The sequence below is a fragment of the Neovison vison genome, chromosome 11 (assembly GCF_020171115.1).
Source record: "Neovison vison isolate M4711 chromosome 11, ASM_NN_V1, whole genome shotgun sequence".
Lineage (NCBI taxonomy): Eukaryota > Metazoa > Chordata > Mammalia > Carnivora > Mustelidae > Neogale > Neogale vison.
The window spans coordinates 67,917,732-67,941,338 of NC_058101.1; the positions used below are offsets into that span (position 1 = coordinate 67,917,732).

The following is a 23,607-nucleotide window of genomic DNA, read 5'->3' on the forward strand; positions in this document are numbered from 1 at the left end:
GAAGCAGACTCCCTGTTGAGTGGGGAGCCCAACATGGGGTTTTATCCTAGGACCCCAAGATCATGACCTGAGCCAAAGTCAGATGCTTAAATGACTGAGCCACCCAAGCACCCCGGCAAAATGCTATTTTAAAAGAAATACAAACTGGGGCACCTGGGTGGCTCAGTGGGTTAAAGCCTCTGCTTTCGGCTCAGGTCATGATCTTGGGGTCCTGGGATCGAGTCCCGCATCGGGCTCTCTGCTCGGCGGGGAGCCTGCTTCCCTCTCTCTCTGCCTGCCTCTCTACCTACTTGTGATCTCTCTCTGTCAAATAAATAAATAAAATCTTTAAAAAAAAAAAAAAGAAATACAAACTATTTAAAGTTAACAGCAGATCTATACACGACATACTAAAGGAATTTCTTCAGGTTGAAGAGAAATAAGATCAAACTGAAACCTGGATCTTTAAGAAGAAATGGAAGGCACCAGAAATGTTGAATATACTGATTAACATAAAAGACTATTTGTTGGGGCAAATAGTGGCCCAGTGGGTTAAGCCTCTGCCTTCGGTTCAGGTCATGATCTCAGGGTTCTGGGCTCGAGCCCCGCACTGGGTTCTCTACTCAGCAGGGAGACTGCTTCCCCCTCCGCCTGCCTCTCTGTCTACTTGTGATCTGTCAAATAAATAAATAAAATATTTTTTAAAAAAATACTTGTTCTTAAGTTTAAAATTCATGTAACTAAAGCAAAATTTATAAGATTATGGAGACTATAACTTGTTACAATATATATGACAACTGTAGCATGGGAAAGGAAGTAAATCTAGACAGTTGCAAGAATCTTACATTTCAGTAAGTAGTGTAATAACTCTAAGTAGAGCATGATGAGTTACATGTGCAAACCGCAAACCTAGTTAGGGTAGCTGCTAAGAAAATAATGCTAAGGGGCGCCTGGGTGGCTCAGTGGGTTAGGCCTCTGCCTTCAGCTTGGGTTGTGATCGCAGGGTCCTGGGATCGAGGCCCACATCGGGCTCTCTGCTCGGCGGGGAGCCTGCTTCCCCCCTCACTCTGCCTGCCTCTCTGCCAAATACATAAATAAAATCTTAAAAAATAATAATAATGCTAAGAAATAGAGCTACCAGATAAGAGTTTAGCCGCAAGAGTTAAAGCTTGGAGCGTTTCACACAAAAATTCCGGTTTCTAGCTTCTCTTAGAATGTACCCAGGATCACAAGGCTATAAGTCATGGGGCCAGGATTTGATCCCAGGCCCAGGTTCATGTGAATCACAACCTGTGTGTGAACCACACTTTTCAAGATTGGTTGTTCCTGGGGCGCCTGGGTGGCTCAGTGGGTTAAGCCTCTGTCTTCGGTTCAGGTCATGATCTCAGGTTCCTGGGTTCGAGCCCCACATTGGGCTCTCTACTCAGCGGGGAGCCTGCTTCTCCTTCTCTCTCTGCCTGCTTCTCTATTTGTGATCTCTCTCTCTCTGTCAAATAAATAAAAATAAAATCTTAACACCAACAAAAAAAGATTGGTTGTTCCTGTTGGTATTTTCAAGTTTATTTTAAATCCTTAAATATATTAAATATAATTGTCTTAAATAGGTAGACTTTGCAAGTCTGTTTTTACTACTAGGTTTTATTTGTTTTTTTCATTTGTGGTGCTTTTTCTTTGTGTGTTTTGTCTCTTTTCCCTACTAATCTGACTGTGGGCTGCTTATTTCCCTGGATTCTACCTGTGAGAACTCTTTAAGGCATGGGGTGCTCCAGAAATGATTGGCCTCCATAGCAGTGAAAGTCACTGACCACTTAGAAAGATAAAACTAAGAATCTGTTACCAAAGTTACACCAATAAATTAGAAAATCTGACACTTTGTCTAGCATTTCAAGAAAAACACAAAACCTAACCAAGGGGTAGAAAACCTGAAAAGCCCAATAACCACAGAAGAAAAGCCCAGAGAATTTCACTGGCTACTCTTAGCAATTCCTCTTATGCTGGAGAAGGGAGTTAAGTTTTTCTTTTTTCTTTTTTTTTTTTTTTTAAGATTTTATTTTATTTATTTGAGAGAGAGAGACAGTGAGAGAGAGAATGAGCGAGGAGAAGGTCAGAGAGCGAAGCAGACTCCCCATGGAGCTGGGAGCCTGATGTGGGACTCGATCCTGGGACTCCAGGATCACGCCCTGAGCCGGAGGCAGTCGTTTAACCAACTGCGCCACCCAGGCGTCCCGGGAGTTAAGTTTTTCAGTGTAGAAAAGTACAAAGCACAACAGGATAAAATCTATCACTCCAAAATGACAGTATGGGGGCGCCTGGGTGGCTCAGTGGGTTAAAGCCTCTGTCTTCGGCTGGGGTCATGATCCCAGGATCCTAGGATTGAGCCCCGCATTGGGCTCTCTGCTCAGTGGGGAGCCTGCTTCCCTTCCTCTGCCTGCCTCTCTGCCTACTTGTGATCTCTGTCTGTCAAATAAATAAATAAATAAAATGACAGTATGTTAGCATTTTGCCACATTTGCTTCAAGTCTTTTTTATATGGGGGGGGCTTGGGGGGTAGAGAACTCCAGAAAGCAGCAACTACGAATTAAGTATTTAATGCTTACTGTGTGGTCCTCAGACTGCCTACCACCAACAAAATGCCTTTTGCAGCTTGCCGGGGTTTTGTGTTCTCACAACACTGTGAGGCAGGCACTGAGATTCCATTTCACAGGTGCAGGGACTATGACACCCAAGCCATAAAGCTGGAAGGCAGGGGGGCAGCAGCAGTCTAGCCCCAGGTACTGCCTCCCAGAGGTCTGGGTTTGAGGAGTGAACAAATAAAACAAAGATGATGTCAGCCTGCTCTTGAAGCATAAGTTCCATTCAGGCTCCCTCAGAGACAATTCCCATCTCAAATTCACCACGCAGCCCTCCAGTCTATGGTATATATCCACTAACAGAATTGTTTCACAGAGTTTGTGTTTCTATAAATGCTATCATACCACACCTTCACTCCGCAACTTAATCAATCAATGTATCTTTACTTCCCCACATTGATATATATGAGTGGAGCTGTCCTTTCAATTGTTGTGTATTATGCATCACACAAATATATCATTCCTGTTACTCCAAGAACACTGGGGCACCTGGCTGGCTCAGCTGGAGAAGCATGTGACTCTTGACCTTGGGGTCCTGCATTCAATTCCCACACTAGGTATAGAAAACTTAAATTAAAAAATAAATGGGGGCACCTGGGTGGCTCAGTGGGTTAAGCCGCTGCCTTCAGCTAGAGTCATGATCTCCGGGTCCTGGGATCGAGTCCCATATCGGGCTCTCTGCTCAGCAGGGAGCCTGCTTCCCCCTCTCTCTCTGCCTGCCTCTCTGCCTACTTGTGATCTCTGTCTGTCAAATAAATAAATAAACCCTTTAAAAAATAGTAAAATAAAATAAACCAATGAAAAAAACCCTTTAAATTACTCTAAGACAGAAAATAATGCAAAGTTTCTGAAAACTTAGAAGGCCAGGGGCACCTGGGTGGCTCAGTGGGTTGAAGCCTCTGCCTTCTGCTCGGGTCATGATCCCAGGATCCTGGGATCGAGCCCCGCATCAGGCTCTCTGCTCAGCGGGGAGACTGCTTCCTCCTCTCTCTCTGTCTGCCTCTCTGCCTACTTGTGATCTCTGTCTGCCAAATAAATAAATAAATAAATAAAATATTTTTTTTAAAAAAAAGGCGGCTGGCACAACTCTTATACCAAAACCAGAAAAAATGAGTCCAAAAAAGAGTTATGGATCATGAGCACTAAAAATATACTATAAATAATATTACAAAACAGAAGTAAATCATACCCAGATATTACTACACTAAGATAAGATACCAAAGAGGATCTACCCCAAAATTATGATTCAATATCAGGACCTCTATTAATTTTATATCACCATGTTAACACATTACAGGAGATTTCTGATGAAGGTGGTCAAATTCTTTTAAAAGAAAAAAGTTAGCTATGTCACCTAATTCAAAGCAGTTCTCCCGGCCAGAAATGAAAAGGAAACAGCATTTGGCCTCATAGGGCGGAGACTGCCAGGGGCAGAACTCCACACTTCCAGAGCTGGGCTTGGCAGGTGGAATATAGAGCCAAGGTGCGAAGCAAGGACTTGGGCCTCCTGGCTCCCCACACGGCGCCTACAGCGGGTAAGAAGGGCATGGAGAGTGGCCAGCTAGAGTGGCTTGGGGCACAGCATAGACACCACTGCCTCTGCCGTAATCTGGGCTCCAATGCTTACCAACTGTGCAGATGACAACACCCTCTCATCCACACTCCACATGCTGTGGACAGAGGACCAACTAACTTCATAGGGTAGTTCTAAATGTGGAGGAGGAAGAGCAGCCAAAGCAGACCAGAATGTCTGCTATCACAGTGCCTTCACCATCTAAGCCAGTGGCAAGCGCAGGGCAGAGCCCTCAGCAAATACCCACCAGAGAAGACCGGCAAGACAGAATCACTCTTGAGAAATCTGCCTCGAAGGCTGTGATGCCTCAAATCCTGAGCCAAGAAATTGATGTAAAAATCGGTCCAGAATGAGTGATGCTGATAGGGCCCTGCAAAGACAAGCTGGAAACTACTCAGGGGGAGCGTCTACAGCCCAGAGCACGTGTGGAAGACCTCCCTGAAGTGAACTATACGACAGAGATTACACAACACGCAAACCTGTCGCCAACAGGGAGGAAAACCCGAGGAGCTAGGCATAGAGTAATATGGAAGGGTGTCCTTCCACAGAATAAGAAAATGAAATAATTTCTCTCATAATTTGCAGGTTTGGAAAAGAAAAATGGGCAATGAAATTAAAATAGCTGAGTTGAATATAGCAGAATAACCACAGCTACACATAAGTTAATAAATTAGAAGATAAATGTGAACAAATCACCAAGGCATACAGCTGATAAAGAGATGAAAAATATTTAAGAGGGATTAAGAGATACAACATGCATGTTTCATTCTTTCAAAAATTTATAGAGTGCCTATGATGTGCCAAACACTGAAATCTTATGTGCTGGGATTATAGCACTGAACAAAAAAGGATTAAAAACGTTCTGCAATCGTAGTTAGTGCAAAAAGATAAGAATAGGAAATACAAATATACAGACTGGGAAGAAAGATATAAAACTTTTGTTCACAGATAACATGATCATCTCTGCAGAAAATCTCAAAGAATCAGAAAAGTTCCTGAAAGTATTCATAGCAAGGTTATAGGATACCATGCTAATATATAAAAGCTAATCACTTCCCTACACACCAGCAATAAACAAGTAGAATTTGAAATTAAAACCACCACTCACATTAGCACTCCAAAAAATTACATACTCAGAAACAGATCTAACAAAATATGTACAAGCCTATAGAAGAAAAACTACAAAACTCTGATAAATAAAATCAAAGAACCAAATAAATCTACGCTCATGGATAGGAAGACTCAGTATTGGCAAGATATCAGTCCTTCCCAACTTGATCTATAGGTTAAATGCAATCCCACTCAAAATCCCAGTAAGTTCTTTTGTGGATATCGACAAACTGATTCTCAAGTTTATATGGGGAAACAAAAGACTCAGAATAGCCAACAGAGTATTGAAAGAGAGTAACGAAGTTTAAGAACTGACACTACCTGACTTCTAGATTTACTATGAAGAAGGTACGCTAACAAAGGTAGTGTCACATTGGCAAAATAAAAGATAAATGTTCAACAGAATAGATAAACCAGAAATAAACCCTTATAAATACAGTAAATTAATCTTTGACGAAAGAGGAAAGGCAATACAAGAAGCCAAGACAGCCTTTCTACAAATGGGGCTGGAACAACAGGACATCCACACGCCAAAAAAAAAAGTGAATCCAGGGGCGCCTGGGTGGCTCAGTTTATTGGGCATCCAACTCTTGATATCTGCTTAGGTCATGATCTCAGGGTCCTAGGATCAAGTCCTATGTCAGGCTCCATGCTCTGGGAGGAGTCTGCTTGTCTCCCTCTCCCTCTGCCCTCCCCCAATGCCCTCTCTCTCGCTCGCTCTCTCAAATAAATCATTTTAAAAAATGAATCTAGGGACACCTGGGTGGCTCAGTTGATTAAGCTCCTGCCTAACGCTCAGGTCAGGACCCCGGGGTCCCAGGATTGAGTCCTGCATCAGGCTCCTTGCTCAGCGGGGAGCCAGCTTCGCCCTCTGCCTGCTGCTCTCCCGGCTTGTACTTTCTCTTTCTTTCTCTCTCTCTCTCTTTCTGACAAATAAAATCTTTTTAAAAAATGAACCTAGACATGGGGCGCCTGGGTGGCTCAGTGGGTTGAGCCGCTGCCTTCGGCTCGGGTCATGATCTCAGGGTCCTGGGATCGAGCCCCGCATCAGGCTCTCTGCTCAGCAGGGAGCCTGTTTCCCTCTCTCTCTCTCTCTCTCTGCCTGCCCCTCTGCCTACTTGTGATCTCTCTCTGTCTAATAAATAAATAAAATCTTAAAAAAAAAATGAACCTAGATATAGACCTTATAACCTTCACAGAAATTAACCCAAAATGGATCATAGACCTAAATGTGAAATTAAAAACTACAAAATTCCTAGAAGATAACACAAGAGAAAACTTAGATGACTATGAGTATGAGTTTGGCAGTGACATTTCATATATGACACTAAAGGCACAATCCACGAAAGAAATAATTGACGAGCTGTGCTTCATTTAAAAAAGTATCTTCTGGGTGGCGCCTGGGTGGCTCAGTGGGTTAAAGCCTCTTTCGGCTCGGGTCATGATCCCATGGTCGTGGGACCAAGTCCCGTATTGGGCTCCTTGCTCAGTGGAGACTCTGCTTCTCCCTCTACCCTTCCCCCATGCATGTTCTCTCTCTCTCTCTCAAATAAATAAATAAAATCTTTAGAAAAAGAAAGAAAGAAAAAAAAAAAAGCAAAGAAAGGAAGGAAGGAAGAAAGGAGCTATCAAGCCATGAAAAGACATGGAAGAACTTAAAAAGCATACTATTTAAGAAAAGACTACACATTGCATGATTCCAACTCTAGGACCTTCTAGAAAAGGCAAAAGAACAACAGAAACAGTAAAAATATCAGTAGTTGCTAGGAGAGAGGGATGAAAAGGCAGAACACAAAGGATTTTTACAGCAGAGGAACTACTCTGTATGATAATACAATGGTGGATACCTGTCATTACACATTTGTCCAAAACCATAGAATATACAACAACAAGTGAACCCTGATGTAAACTATGAACTTTGGGGATTATGCCATATCTCATAAGTTGTACAAAGGTACCACTCTGGGGGAGAATGTTGAACACAGGAACAGTAAGCTTATGTGGGGGCAGAGGATATACAGGAAATCTCTGAACCTTCCCCTCAATCTTGCTGTGAATCTAAAACTGCTCCAAAAAAGTTAATCTTGCCCATCCAAAAGAATTTAAAGCAGAGACTCAAACAGATATTTGTACTACAACAAAGACAGCAGTATTATTCATAATACCTAAAAGATGGAAGCAATCTAAGTGTCCATCAACAGAGGAATGGACCAACAAAATATAGTATATACATACAAAAGAAATTACAGCCTTAGAGAGTAATAAATTCCTACATGCTACAACATGGATGGACCTTGAAAACATTATGCTAGGTGAAAGAAGCCAGTTGCAAAAGGACACATACTGTATGATTCCACCTATATGAAGTACCTAGAGTAATCAAGTTCATAAAGACAAAAAGTAGAATGCTGGTTGTAAGAAAACGGGAGGAGGAATGGGGAGTTAGTGTTTAATGAGGACAGAATTTCAGTTTGGGAAGATGAAAAGGTTCTGCAGATGGATGGTGGTAGTGCTTACACAGTAGTGTAAATGTACTTAATACCACTGAACAGCAGACCTAAAAATGGTTAAAACTGTAAATTTTATGTTATGTATATGTTGCCATCAATAAAAGAAATGATACTCTGCCCCCAGGGAGCTTTTATTCCAATGGAGTTCTAGGAAAGACTAAGGAGGATGGGGGAAAGGCAATTTCAAAGGCATACTGATGGAAATTTTTCCAGAGATGAAACGAAATCATGTATTCAGATTCAAAGAGCACCCAGGGTTCTGAGCAAGATAAATTTAAAAATATTTAGATACATCATATTGAAACTAAAGAACATGAAGGATAAAAAGAAAATCTTAAAATCCATAAAGAATAAGTTAACTGCCAGACTTCAGCATGACAAACAGTAGCTCAGACATCTGTTTGCCTCAACAGAGGCAAACATGGTGGACTCTTTAAGTGTTAAGGGAAAATAATTTCCCATTGAAATTATCGTTTAAGGGTGCCTGGGTGGCCCAGTTGTCTGCCTTCTGCTAGGTCACAATCCCAGAGTCCTAGGATTGAGCCCCGCATCGGGCTCCCTGCTTGGCGAGAAGCCTGCTTCTCCCTCTCCCTCTGCCCCTGCTCATGTTCCCTCTATCTCTCTCTCTAATAAATAAATAAATATATATATATATTTTTTTTTTTAATTAAAAAAAAAAGGAAATTATAGGGACGCCTGGGTGGCTCAGTCATTAAGCGTCTGCCTTTGGCTCGGGTCATGATCCCAGAGTCCTGGGATCGAGCCCCGCATCAGGTTCCCTGTTCGGCGGGAAACCTGCTTCTCCCTCTCCCTCTGCCCCTGCTTGTGTTCCCTCTCTAGCTGTGTTTCTGTCAACTAAATAAATAAAACCTTTAAAAAAATTTACAATTAAAAAAAGAAATTATCATTCAAATGTGAGGTCAAATATATTTTCAGATACACCAGGACAAAGGGGGTTTAATATACAGATCCCTTTCACAAAAGAAATGCTGAAAGCAGCACAGGAGCAGGAACATAAACCCAGAAGTACAAGATGAAAAAAGTACGGAGAGTGGTCATTCTAAAAACAATTTTTATATAAAGAATGTGAGGCTCCCTTTCTCACATTTATCTGTACTCCTTCTAGAAATCCCAATTAAAATAACAGTAAAGGAATTACAAAACCAGTGTGAATCCACAGGAACAAAGGCAACAGAGGAGCACATGGAGTTGGAGAGCTCATGGGAGGAACCAAAGCGGTCTCAGAGGCGTGCTGTGCTGAGAGGGAGCTCTCTTGGTCAAAAACATTCTCCATGTCAAAATGTCTTTTAATAATGGAATGTAGCATGAGATCACTGTAAGAAGGAAAGAAAACACCAAAACAGTGAAAAATGAAAAAGATGGAGGTTAAAACAAAAATTAGCAGCAGAGAGCTACCCGTGGGCTTTCCAAGGGGAGCAAGTGTGGAGAGCTTAAGCGTCATATCTCTGCTGTTTGTAATAAACTCTAAAGAATTATGTAATTAACTCTTTACATTTCACAGAATACATTTAACATGACCTGACAGACTGGACAGCTGGGACGGCTGGGCACCCCTTCAGGGACACATGGAATAGAGGAGGGGTCGCCGGTGTGAAGGAAGGGGCACCGCTCTCAGAAAAGGGGGGAAGGTTACGCAGAAAACAACAATCACCATTCAAAACTATTTACTGAATACCAGACCAGCAGCAGCAAATAAAGCACATTCCTTATTCTTGTGGAGCTAATATTCTAGAGGAGAGAGAGATCTCACAATACAGACATACAAGTTAGGGAAAAGAGGAAGGAGAAAGATTGGGGGAAGGGCAGAAGATGGCAGGAAGAATGGCTAAGCAATCACCAAAGCTCATTTCCGCCCCGGCCCCCCCACCATGCCCACTCCCAATTGCTTGCATGTGCGGCTGCAGCCGGCTCTGTTCATTCTGTGAATCAAACTGAGCAGAGAGCCACAGTAGAGAGGTCTTAATGCTGGGGCAGCAGTGAGGCCTCAGGACAGTCACCAGAACCAAGCCAGAAGAGGGACCAAGCTCTTGAGTCACTCATCTAAGGGCAGAAGAGAGACTTAGATGGAAAACCCAAGTATATAAATAAGATTTGCATGGACAGGGACGCCTGGGTGGCTCAGTTGGTTGGACAACTGCCTTCGGCTCAGGTCACGATCCCGGAGTCCCGGGATCGAGTCCCGCATCGGGCTCCCAACTCCACGGGGAGTCTGTTTCTCTCTCTGACCTTCTCCTCGCTCATGTTCTCTCTCACTGTCTCTCTCTCGAATAAATAAATAAATAAATGTCTTTGGAAAAAAAAAAAAAAAAGATTTGCATGGACATATGCACCTCCCTCAATGTTCCCTTGTCTTCTAACATGTCGTACTCACCCACCTGGAATGTGTTTTGGTCCTGCCTTCACTGGATGACAAGACCTCCAACCAACCTCCTATCAAAGAACTCTATGTGAAGAACAATGAAATCAGAACAGTTCACCATAAAGCAACAGTTGAGGGCACCAGCCACTCCATGACTCCATCATAAGAATTCCCTTATGAAAGAGATTATACAGAATTCAGAATCTAGAATATACAGGAAAAGTTTTGTTTCTCCTGCAGAAATGCATGTAGGACAGTAAGGACTTTAAAAATGACCTGTTTCTTGTTTTGTTTTGGTTGCAAAAAAAGCTTAGAGCCAGAGGCAGGTCTCTGTATTAGCCTTGGGCCTATCCGTCGCTGCTGCTTCTCTCCTTATGGTATCTTCCCTGGTCGCATTACTGGTTTTTACTCTATATATTCTAAATGTAATAGGTCAAATCTTTGAGCCCCTCATACACTGCTAGTGGGGATGAAAAATGGCATAGCTGCTGCAGAAAACAGTCCAGCAGATCCTCAAAAAGTTAAACATACGGTTCCCATGCCCCAGCAATTCCAATCCTAGGTATCTACCCAAGAGAGAATTGAAAACATATATTCAAGAGCGCCTGGGTGGCTCAGTGGGTTAAGCGGCTGCCTTCGGCTCAGGTCATGATCTCAGGGTCCTGGGATCGAGTACCGCATCGGGCTCTCTGCTCAGCAGGGAGCCTGCTTCCCTCTCTCTCTCTCTGCCTGCCTCTCTGCCTACTTGTAATCTCTCTCTGTCAAATAAATAAATAAAATCTTTAAAAAAAAAAGAAAGAAAGAAAACATATTCATACAAAAACTTGTACAGGAATTTTCATAGCAGGTGCGCCTGGTGGCTCAGTTGGTGAAGCATCTGCCTTCAACTCAGGTCATGATCCTGGGGTCCTGGGATCGAGCCCCGCGTTGGGCTCCCTGCTCAGCAGAGAGCCTACTTCTCCCTCTCCCTTTCCTCCTGACTCATGCTCTAATCTTAATAAATAAATATTATTTATTAAATAATAAATAAAATCTTAAAAAAGAAATCTTCACAGCAGCACCCCTCATAAAAGCAAAAAACCACCCAAATATCCAACAACTGATAAACTGATAAAAGAAATGTGCTCTGCCCATACATTGTTAATACTTAGCCACAAAAAGGAATGAACTCCTGAATGTGGAGTGAGAGAAGCCAGTCACAAAAGGCCACACATGATAGGATTCTATTTCTACGAAATGTCCAGAACAGGCACATCTGCAGAGAAATAAAAGTACAGGAGCCGGGGGATGAGAGGGAACAGGGAGGGACTGCTAATGAGTATGGACCTTCATAGTAGGATGATGAAAATATTCAAGAATTAGACAGTGGTGGGCGCCTGGGTGGCTCAGTGGGTTAAGCTGCTGCCTTCAGCTCAGGTCATGATCTCAGGGTCCTGGGATTGAGTCCCTCATCAGACTCTCTGCTCAGCCGGGACCCTGATTCCCTCTCTCTCTCTCTCTCTCTGCCTGCCTCTCCATCCACTTGTGATCTCCCTCTGTCAAATAAATAAATAAAATCTTAAAAAAAAAAAATTTAAAAAAAAAAAAAAAGAATTAGACAGTGGTGATGGTTGTGTAACACTGAGAACATACTGAGCAAACAAAAAAGCAAAAAAGCTCCACTGAAATATAAACCTTAAAATGGCTTAAATGCTGAATTTTATGGTATGTGAATTTTATCTCAATTTTCTAAATATCAAATTTTTGTTGAATGGGAGAGATTAATTAAACATTAAGTTGTACTGCTCACTTACCTGTAAAATATTTTCCTATTTTCCTTCTAAAATATACTTAAAGCATAAGGATAATTCACTGAATAGAGCAGTGGCATCTGCTACAAAAATCCTAAGTGCAGGGGCGCCTGGGTGGCTCAGTGGGTTAAGCCGCTGCCTTCAGCTCAGGTCATGATCTCAGGGTCCTGGGATTGAGTCCCACATTGGGCTCTCTGCTCAGCAGGGGGCCTGCTTCCCTTCCTCTCTATCTGCCTGCTTCTCTGCCTACTTGTGATCTCTGTCTGTCAAATAAATAAATAAAATATTAAAAAAAAAAAAAAACAAAAAAACCCTAAGTGCAGATAACATGCAGTCCCAGCCCTGCCCCAGCCCCACAAAGACTGGAGTTTAGATTAGGGACAGGGCACATCAGGGGGTCACAACCCAAGGGGGAGGGGCGCTCAAAGCAGCAAGTTTCCATGGAAGTCCAGCAGTGAATTCTAAGAGGCAGCCAGACCTACCAGGACTCAGGGGGAGACCCCTACTGAGACTGACAGTGGGGTCCTGACAGATCAGCCTTCAATAAAGCCCCCCACCCACAGACCTTCCGTCAGCTTCTGGACCTCCATCTTAACAATGGGCCTTCGCTGAAGAGGGCAATCAGGCACTGGAGAAACCTCACCGTGAGAAATAAGAATTTTTTTTTTTTTGAGAAACAAGAATTTTAAAAAGCAAAAGAAAACTAGGAATGCAGAGGAACACACAATGCTGGGAAGGAGAGAAACCTCAATGTACATTCCCTTAGTAGTTAAATCAGACTCACTCCTTCCCACTTAAGTCCACTCTGTCTACCTCCAGCTACACTGTCGCCTCTAAGGAGGTGAGTGAGACAGCTCAGGAATGAAGTGGTAGAGAGATCTGCACACTCTACTTTTTAATTCTGAAGCATGAGAATATATTATCTAAGTTCTTCTTTAAATTTTAAAGGAACACAGTGAAAATGTAAAAATATTTCCAAAATAGTTAAAAATTATAGCACTCTTTATAGTTGCATTCCACAACTGCTGAAGGGACAAAGAGGCAAGACATCCTACAGTCTTGCCAAAAGGAGAAGAGGAAGGACAGAAGGAGGGAGAAGGGAGAAGAAAGGAGAGGGAGCAGCAGGGAAGGAATAGAAGAGGGGAGGGAGGAAAGCAGGCACAGGGAAGAGTAAGGAGGAAAGAAAAGAGGCAGAGAAAGGAAAGGAGAAACATAAGAGAGAAAAAGAAAATCTGAAGATCATCCTGACAATACATCCATGTGATAAGAGTTCCAAAAAGAAACAGAAGACTGGGCGCCTGGGTGGCTCAGTGGGTTAAGCCGCTGCCTTCGGCTCGGGTCATGATCTCAGGGTCCTGGGATCGAGTCCCGCATCGGGCTCTCTGCTCGGCAGGGAGCCTGCTTCCTCCTCTCTCTCTCTGCCTGCCTCTCTGCCTATTTGTGATCTCTCTCTGTCAAATAAATAAATAAAATCTTTAAAAAAAAAAAAGAAAGAAAGAAACAGAAGACTTTAAAAATTATGAAAGACCTCTGAACAGTTTCCCAAAGAAGACATGCAGATGGCCAATAGGTACTTAAAAAGATCCTCAACATCTGTCATCATCAGGGAAATGCAAATCAAATCCACAGTCACCTCACCGCCCCCCACCACTATCAGGATGACCCTCATCAAAGAGACAAGAAACAATAGGAGTTGGCCAGGACCTAGAGAAAAGGGACCCTCGTGCCCTGTTGGTGGGAAGGTAAGTGGGTGCAGCCACTATGGAAACAGTATGGAGGTTCCTCAAAAAACTGGGCAGCTCAGTGGGTTTAGCATCTGACTCTTGGTTTCAGCTCAGGTCATGATCTCATAGGTTGTGAGTTCAAGCCCCTTGTCAGGCTCTATGTTCAGCTGGGACTCTGCCTGGGGATGCTCTTCCTTTGCCCCTCCCCCCACTTATTTGCTCATGCACCTATGTTCTATCTCTCTCAAATAAGTAAATTTTTTTTTAAAAATTAAAAACAGAAATACCATATGATCCACCAACCCCACTTCAAAGCATTTATCTGAGGGACGCCTGGGTGGCTCAGTTGGTTGGACGACTGCCTCCGGCTCAGGGCGTGATCCCGGATTCCCGGGATCGAGTCCCACATCAGGCTCCCAGCTCCATGGGGAGTCTGCTTCGCTCTCTGACCTTCTCCTCGCTCATTCTCTCTCTCACTGTCTCTCTCTCTCAAATAAATAAATAAAATCTTTAAAAAAAAAAAAGCATTTATCTGAAAAAAAAACAAAATTGCTATCTCAAAGAAATATCTGCATCCCTTTGTTTTCTGCAGCATTTTTTTTTTTAGATTTTATTTATTTATTTGTCAGAGAGAGAGACAGCGAGCACAGGCAGACAGAGTGGCAGGCAGAGTCAGAGGGAGAAGCAGGCTCCCCGCAGAGCAAGGAGCCCGATGTGGGACTCGATCCCAGGACGCTGGGATCATGACCTGAGCCGAAGGCAGCCACTTAACCAACTGAGCCACCCAGGCGTCCCTCTGCAGCATTATTTATGCCAAGGCATGAAGACAACCGCTGTGGGAGCCTGGGTGGCTCAATGGGTTAATCTTAGGCCTTTGGCTCAGGTCATGATCTCAGGGTCCTGGGATGGAGCCCCACATGGGACTCTCTGCTCAGGAGGGAGCCTGCTTCCCCCTCTCTCTCTGCCTGCCTCTCTGCTTACTTGTGATCTCTATCCATCAACTAAATAAATAAATTCTTAAAAAAAAAAGACAACCACTCTGTCCTTCAGTGAATGGGTGGATGAAGAAAATACAGCAGATACATGCAATGGAATATTACTTGACCAATTAAAAAAAAAAGAAAAGGGAAAAAAAAAAAAAAAGAAAAGGAAATTCTGCCATTTGCAACCCAGAAGACATTATGCTAACTGAAATAAGCTAGACAGACAAAGGCAAATACTGCACAATCCCACCTATATATAGAATCTAAAGAAGAATAAAAGAAGACAAAATCAAACTCAAAAAAAACGTAGAACAGTAGATGCCAAGGGCTGGAGGAAATGCAAGGACAATGGCCAAAGAACACAAACTTTCATTCATAAGTTCTAAAGATAAAATACACAGCATGGTGACTAGAGTTAATAATACTGTATCATGGGGCGCCTGGGTGGCTCAGTGGGTTAAGCTGTTGCCTTCGGCTCAGGTCATGATCTCAGGGTCCTGGGATCGAGTCCCGCATCGGGCTCTCTGCTCAGCAGGGAGCCTGCTTCCCTCTCTCTCTCTCTGCCTGCCTCTCCATCTACTTGTGATTTCTCTCTGTCAAATAAATAAATAAAATCTTTAAAAATAATAATAATAATAATACTGTATCATACTTGAAATTTGCTAAGAAAGCAAATCTTTTTTAAAGATCTTATTTATTTAGGGGTAGCTCAGTGGGTTAAAGCCTCTGCTTTCGGCTCAGGTCATGATCCCAGGGTCCTGGGATCGAGCCCCACATCGGGCTCTCTGCTCCATGGGGAGCCTGCTTCCTACTCTCTCTCTGCCTTGCCTCTCTGCCTACTTGGGATCTCTCTCTGTCAAATAAATAAATAAAATCTTTTAAAAAAAAAAAGATTTTATTTATTTATTTGACAGAGATTACAAATAGGCAGAGAGGCAGGCTCCCTGCTGAGCAGAAAGCCTAATGCAGGACTCGATCCCAGGACCCTGGGATTATGACCTGAGTCAAAGGAAAAGGCTTTACCCCACTGAGCCACCCAGGCTCCCGCTAAGAAAGCAAATCTTAAGCATACTTACCACACCGAGTTTATACTATACACTTGAAATTGAAATTAATGTAACACCGTATGTAAGCTATACCAGAATTATTTTTTTTTTAAAGGTTACTGGGGCGCCTGGGAAGCTCAGTGGTTAAGTATGTGTCTTCGGCTCAGGTCATGATCCCAAAGTCCTGGGCCCTGCATCGGGCTCCAAGCTCAGCAAGAAGCCTGCTTCTCCCTCTCCCATTCCCCCTGCTTGTGTTCCTCTCTTGCTCTCTATCAAATAAATAAAATATCTTTTAAAAAAATAAAAATAGGGGCGCCTGGGTGGCTCGGTGGGTTAAAGCCTCTGCCTTTGGTCCAGTTGTGATCCCAGGGTCCTGGGATCGAGCACCACATGGGGCTCTCTGCTCAGAGGGGAGCCTGCTTCCCTTCCTCTCTCTCTGCCTGTCTCTCTGCCTACTTGTGATCTCGGTCAAATAAATAAACAAAATCTTTAAAAAATAAATAAATATAAATAAATAAATAAAAGGTTATGGGAGAGTGCCTGGGTGGCTAAGTTGGTTAAGCATCTGCCTTCAACTCAGGTCATGATCCCTGGGTTCTGGGATTGAGACTGAGTTGGGCTCTCTGCTCCCCAGGGAGACTGCTTCTCCCTCTCCCACTGCTTGTGTTCACTCTCTCTCTCATTCTGTCAAATAAATAAAACATTTTAAAAACATAAAAATAAAGATTTTATTTATTTATTGACAGAGAGAGAGAGAACGCATGAAAGTGGGGGGAGGGTCAGGGGGAGAGAGAATCTCAAGCAGACTCCACGCCAAGCACCGAGCCTGATTGGGAGCTCGACCCCAGGACCCTGAGATCATGACCTCAGCAGAAATCAAGAGTGAGACACTTAACTGATTGAGCCACCCAGGCACCACCCCCATTTTTTTTTTTAATCTTGATAATAAGGGTGCTCATGTCCCTGCTCAGTGGGGAGTCTGCTTCTCTCTTTGTGCTCTCTCTCAAATGAAGAAAATCTTAAAGACAAAGATTTTTTTAATTATGAAAGAAATAACTCAAAATGTCCCAGAATCAGAAAGTCGAAAAGACCCATCAAGTGTCAACAATAACAAATGCAAAGGAGACCCACCTGGTTTGGGGTGGGGGTGGGGATACAACAGGTCACATGTGAAGAATCAGAGACCCAGAAAGCACCAGCTTTCCTAAAAGAGAAAATTCACATGGAAAACCCAAAAATACTGAAGCAATGCATTCAAATTTTTGAGAAAATTATTTCGAATCCAAATTATATACCTAGCCAAGCTATCAACCAATATAAAAAATGGTTTTGGCATGCTGTCTCAAAAAATGTTGCCTCCCAAACATTCTAAGACAACCAACAGAAGGTATATCACCAAAACATGAAAGTAAATCACAAGACATGACACCCAGGAAATGGGGGGGTCCACCTCAGAAGGTAAGAATGGACAGCTGTGGGGCGCCCAGATGGTGCAGTCATTTAAGTATCCAACTCTTGGTTCCAGCTCAGGTCTCTACTCAGGGTCAGGAGATCCAGGCCCGCATCAAACTCCATGCTCAACACAGAGTCTGCTTGAGTTTCTTTCTCTTTCTTCCTCTGCCCCTCTCTCCTCTCTCTGTCACTAAAATAAACCAATCTTTTTTAAAAAAAGGAAAAAATAAAAAATAATGTGCAGCTGTGCCACAGGCCTATGGAGGATTCCAGTCTGCAGCAGGAAGACAAACAGCTCCAAGGTCACCAAGAGAAAAACATGCAAGTGACAGAGTGTAACTGACCATCACAAAAGGCTTTTTTTTTTTTTTAAAGATTTTATTTATTTATTTGTCAGAGAGAGAGGGAGAGAGAGCGAGCACAGGCAGACAGAGAGGCAGGCAGAGGCAGAGGGAGAAGCAGGCTCCCTGCCGAGCAAGGAGCCCGATGTGGGACTCGATCCCAGGACGCCGGGATCATGACCTGAGCCGAAGGCAGCTGCTTAACCAACTGAGCCACCCAGGCGTCCCCACAAAAGGCTTTTTAAACGGTTCATGTAGAAAACCTGGGACTGAATTACCAATAGATGCATGGAAAACTAAGCAAACAATAGCATAAAATAACAAGCAAAAAATAATATAATTATTTCCACTAGGAAAACAAGTCATATAAGAAAAAAATATTATCACTCACAGTGTATGATTTAGCTGAACAATCTAATAGCTGGTAAATATTCATTTAAACCAGAAATTGTTATAAAACTGTGGTGGATTAAAGATAGTCAAAAATTCTCTCTCACTCCACCCCAACAAAGAAATGTCTTAGGTTTCCACACTCTTTCTTCTGGCCTGGGCCTGTGACTGCTTTTCCTGAGACAACATGACAAAAGCGATGCCACACCAGGGCCAGCTGATCCCTTGAAAGGACTGGCAGGGCTCACCTCCTTCCACCATGCTGTGAGGAAGCCCAAGCAGCTTCATGGCTTCTGGCGAGAAATGAGGCCTGCAGTCAGCCAACAGCCAATACCAGCATGCCAGCCAAATGAATGAAACAGTCCCTACAGCAGAAACAAGATAACTGTGGCATACTATGTCCGGACTGCAAAACCAGTAAATGCTATATTTTCAGAGAATATATTACATAGAAAGAGAGGACCAAAATACTACAATGTTGGGAAGAAGCAGGGAAGGTAAAGCAGGAGGACAGGGGAATAAGAAAGTTAAATCCTTATCTCCCAATGATGAACATGACACACAATATATATAAATCAGAAAGTTCTCAGGGCACCTGGGGGCTCAGTGGGTTAAAGCCTCTGCCTTCAGCTCAGGTCATGATCTCAGAATTCTGGAATAGAGCCCCCCATCAGGCTCTCTGCTCAGCAGGGAGCCTGCTTCCTCCTCTCTCTCTGCCTGCCTCTCTGCCTACTTGTGGTATCTGTCAAATAAATAAATAAAATCTAAAAAAAAAAAAGAAAGAAAGAAAGTTCTCAAGTCAGGAAAATAAAAAAAGTCATTTTCCTAAAGTATAGATAGATACAAGAAATAGTTAAAAGAATAGGGCAGCTGCCTCGTGGAATACGCAAACAGAGTGAGCAAAGCAGAGGATGGTTATCTTGTTACAACCCTCACAGAACATACTGTTTTTAGGGTAAATGGTTCAATTTGATAAAGGAAAAGATAAATCAAAAATATCCATAAACATTTTGGTTGGTGGGGTTATGATTATGTTTCCATTATCTGTTATCATACAAATTTTTCACAGAATGTATTTTTTTGATAATTAAGGTTTCCATTTTGCCTTAATGATGTCAATAATTTGTACATTCTTGAAAATAAAGATTTCTATAGAATCTAGGCTGGAACTCACAACTCAGTTTCTGTACATCATACTCTGCCCATCACTCCTGTGCCCAAAACTCACAAGCGGAGGGGAGAGGTGAGGTGGTGCCAGGATTTGGGCAGCTACAAATAATCAGCTCCAAGATCTCGGCCCATAGCAGAGAACAAGAAAAGTAGTTGGTGAAGACTAAGGGAAGCAGCAATGGCCTCTACGGGTGAAGGACAGCCCACAAAGAGGGCTCAAACAAGAACAGAAGCCAGGCTTAAGAGACCACCAGCTCCACTCCAACACCAGGGGCACACCTGCTGTGTGAAACCAGTGTTCTTTATGCTTGGCCCCAAGGAGTCACCTTGGGAGTCCTGAAAAGGCAGAATGTAAAGAGCAAATTCCTATTAAAACATATGTTCACTTTTAGGGGCGCCTGGATGGCTCAGTGGGTTAAACCTCTGCCTTCGGCTCAGGTCATCATCTCAGGGTCCTGGGATCGAGCCCCACATCGGGCTCTCTGCTCAGCGGGGAGCCTGCTTCCTCCTCTCTCTCTGCCTACTTGTGATCTCTGTCAACTAAATAAATAAAGTCTTAAAAAAAAAAAAAGTTCACTTTTAATGGGCCATCAAGACACAGATATCCTCTATCTCAGAAGTTTATCAACCAACAAAAATAATCAGTGGCCCTCTCCAAAGGAAGTAGAGAGGGTAATGATCAATGAGGTCTTCTGTTACTCTTTCTTCAGAACCAGGAGGTCACCTGCAATGACACTGCACTCTCCCATGCCAGGGGCCTGACAGTGGGGCACTGGGTGCCACCCTGCTTCAGCCTGTTACCGATATAATCTGCTAATTCACACAGATCCCTAAAGCAGCCAGGAGCATTCTGGTATATGAGAAATGCACAGGAGCTTCGCCTCCAAAGGTAGGACAAACAAGAATCACTATAATTTTTTTTTTTCTCAAAGAAGTTATAAGCAGTTGAATTTAAAAAAAAAAAAATACCCTTTTCTACAAATTTCAGAACTACACAGAAAGAACCCAATAAACTGTTAGCATGATGCATAATCCCAACTCATGTTCCACAGATAAAGTATTCAATTTCAAATACAGAACAAGAGAGAAAGACCTAACATTCAGCTTTCATTCTGGGTACTGCTGCTGCCAACAAAACACACCTTTTCCTCCCACCTGAGGAAGACCAGGCTGTCTGAAGTCAGACAGCTCCTCCGTGTTCTCAAGCCAGCTCATGCCTCCACCTCAGACCATTACATGGAAGAATCTGAAGAGATGAGAGTAAAGGCCTCATCACCAGACCCCAGACAGTGCTCAGCAACACCCCAGTCACACTGACCAAAACCAGAGCACTTCTAAGTCAGTCGCAGGCTCTCCTTATCACCCATGTATCCAAAGTGTGCTGCAGCTCTCTGATCTGGCCACAGGGACAGCAGTCAGTGCCCATACCTCAACAGGCAATAGTCCGTTCAGCTCAAATACACTGGGCACTTATATACGCAACATGATTCTAGGGTTACAGAAGGGAACTAGAGACTAGTGTCCTGCCTCAAGAAGCTTCCACTTAAGAGGGGAGGCCAGGGACGCCTGGGTGGCTCAGTTGGTTGAGCAGCTGCCTTCGGCTCAGGTCATGATCCCAGCGTCCTGGGATCGAGTCCCGCATCGGGCTCCTTGCTCAGCGGGGAGCCTGCTTCTCCCTCTGCCTCTGCCTGCCATTCTGTCTGCCTGTGCTTGCTCGCTCTCCCTCTCTCTCTCTCTGATAAATAAATAAAATCTTTAAAAAAAAAATTAAAAAAAAGAGGGGAGGCCAGATGGGGTACAATAAACAAGGTAATGGCTATTGTGGATAAAAACAGTCAGAGGGAATCAAGGGAGCACACACGGAGCAAGTTGAAATGGGGGAGCAATGCGGGCTTCACTGAGAAACTGACATTTGAACAAAGAAGTAAAAAAAAAATTTTAAGATTCCTAATAGGTTTTCCTCTGTTTCTGAGCCCTGAAACTGAAGTAAATATAAATGCTTACAAAAGAATATTTTGTCTAGACAGTGAATAGTATAGCCATCCAGCGTTGTCAGACAAAAACACAGGGGCCATCCCTAACATCTCTCCCCTCACCATCTCCCACATCCCTAAAAACAAGCTTTATCAGTTTTATTCCAGCCAGAATCCTTCCTACCTAAGCCTACCTACTTCCCTCCACATCCACAGTCTCAGTGTTAGCCTGCCACCACCATCCTTCACCAGACTAACACCACAAACTCCTAACTGGCTTATCGATCAGCAAACTCAGAGGCAGTTCTTCTCAAAGTAGAATGCGTCAGAATCACATGAAAAGTTCATTTGCACACAGACTGCTGGACCCCACTCCAGAGCTTATGACTCAGTAGGTCAAGGGTAGGCCTGAAAATCTGCATTTCTAACAAGTTCCCAGGTGATTGATGCTGCCAGTCTGGGAACCAGATGTTGAGACCCACTGGACTAGGCTGTGCAGCAGTAACAAGCCCCAAAGCAGTCACTTGTTCTTGGCTCCACTCAAAGGTTTCTTTCTTGTGTACAGCATGTATCTATCTGCTTCTACAGTTAGAATCAGGAAAAGAAAATGCAACAAAGCATGGGGCACCTGGGTGGCTCAGTATTGGGCCTCTACCTTCAGCTCAGGTCATGATCTCAGGGTCCTGGGATCCAGCCCCGAGTCAGGCTCTCTGCTTGGTGGGGAGCCTGCTTCCCCCCACCCCTGCCTCTCTGCCTACTTGTGATCTCTCTCTCTCTGTTAAATAAATAAAATCTTTTAAAATTTTTCTTTAAAAAAAAAAAAAAGAAAATACAACAAAGCATAATCTCTCAGATCTTCCAATCGAAGTGAAAGGTCACTTTTCATTGTCCAAAGCAAATTACATAGCCATATCACAATCGAGGGGACAAAACTGCTCAATCCTACAAGGCCCCCAAACAAAGGTAACCGGAAAACTCCCAGTGCAGACAAACACTAGTAACCGCAGCGTGGTCTCCTGTACCCTACTCTTCACTCTTCCCTAACCCTCTCATTACCAACTCTACAGAAAACTCTGAGAAAGGCACTTCCCAAAACAAACAGATGCTTATCTCACACACACAGCCCACCTTTCCTTAAAACCCTTCAAGGGCTTCACATCTTAGGGTGAAAATCCTTAATACAGCCCCAAAACATCTGCACCCTCCCCTCTACAGTCTTGTTTGGCACACAGTTCCCTTCACCCTCTGCTCTAGCCAAACTGGTCCCCTTTCTGCTTCTATCCCAGGGTCTTTTTTTTTTTTTTTAAAGATTTTATTTATTTATTTGACAGAGATCACAAGTAGGCAGAGGCAGGCAGAGAGAGAGGAAGGGAAGCAGGCTCCCTGCTGAGCAGAGAGCCCGATGCAGGGCTTGATCCCAGGATCCTGGGATCATGACCTGAGCTGAAGGCAGAGGCTTTAACACACTGAGCCACCAAGGCACCCTTATCCCAGGGTCTTTGCAGAGACTGCTCCCTCCTCCAGAATACTCGTGCCTACCTCTACCAAGTGTACCGAGTCCCCAGTTACATACAATCACCCTGCAGATGCTACTAGATGCATTCAACATTTCCTTCGTGACTTTTTTTTCCCCTTTTTGTTATGGAGCATTCCAAATACACATAAAGGTAGACAGAATAAGTACAGTCCCGTGTACCCATCAACCTAGGCCAGTCCTGATCCAGCCACACACTTACTACCCCCTCTTCATAGAATGGTGAAGCAAATCCCAGATGTTGTATCATTTCATAGGTAAGTAGCTGTATATGTCTCTAAAAGTTACAAATTCTTTTCTTTCTTTCTTTCTTCTTCTTTTTTTTTTTTTTTAAATAAGCTCTACTACACCCACGTGGGGCTTGAACTCAGGATGCAGAGATCAAGAGTCCCATGCTCCACCGTCTGAGCCAGCCAGGCACCCCTCAAATTCTTTTAACATAACAGAACATTAGGGGCGCCTGGGTGGCTCAGTGGGTTAAGCCACTGCCTTCGGCTCAGGTCATGATCTCAAGGTCCTGGGATCGAGTCCCGCATCGGGCTCTCTGCTCAGCAGGGAACCTGCTTCCTCCTCTCTCTCTGCCTGCCTCTCTGCCTACTTGTGATCTCTCTCTGTCAAATAAATAAATAAAATCTTAAAAAAAAAAAAAAAGCATAAAAAAAAAAAAAAAACATAACAGAACATTATGGCAGCTAAGAAAAAAAAGAAATTCCTTGAGGTGCCTATTGGCTCAGTCGTTAAACATCTGCCTTCGGCTCAGGTCATGATCCCCGGGTCCTGAGACTGAGCCCCACATCAGGCTCCCTGCCCAGTGGGAAGCCTGCTTCTCCCTCTCCCACTCCCCCTGCTTGTATGCCCTGTGTCTCTCTCTCTCTCTCTGTCAAATAAATAAAGTCTTTAAAAAAATTCCTTAATGACAAATCTAGTCAGTGTTCCAATTCCTAAGTGTCTCAAATATCAAAGGCGATGTTTAGCCATGTCTCTAACTGACCTGTCTGGGACACAACTAAGCCCTCCACAGT

At 43.5% G+C, this 23,607-nt stretch overlaps 1 protein-coding gene across 3 annotated transcripts in view; it reads right to left on the reverse strand.

Annotated features, from left to right (window-relative positions):
- NSD2 (nuclear receptor binding SET domain protein 2) overlaps positions 1-23,607 on the reverse strand; it is a 99,271-nt gene that overhangs the window by 69,147 nt on the left and 6,517 nt on the right. For 2 of the 3 annotated variants that reach the window (XM_044267937.1, XM_044267939.1), the window contains exon 1: positions 16,857-16,929. The exons of the other annotated variant lie outside the window; for it this stretch is intronic. The gene's annotated coding sequence lies outside the window, so the exon portion shown is untranslated. Of the gene's footprint in view, positions 1-16,856; positions 16,930-23,607 lie in introns of those variants that run through there. 3 annotated transcript variants of the gene reach the window in all.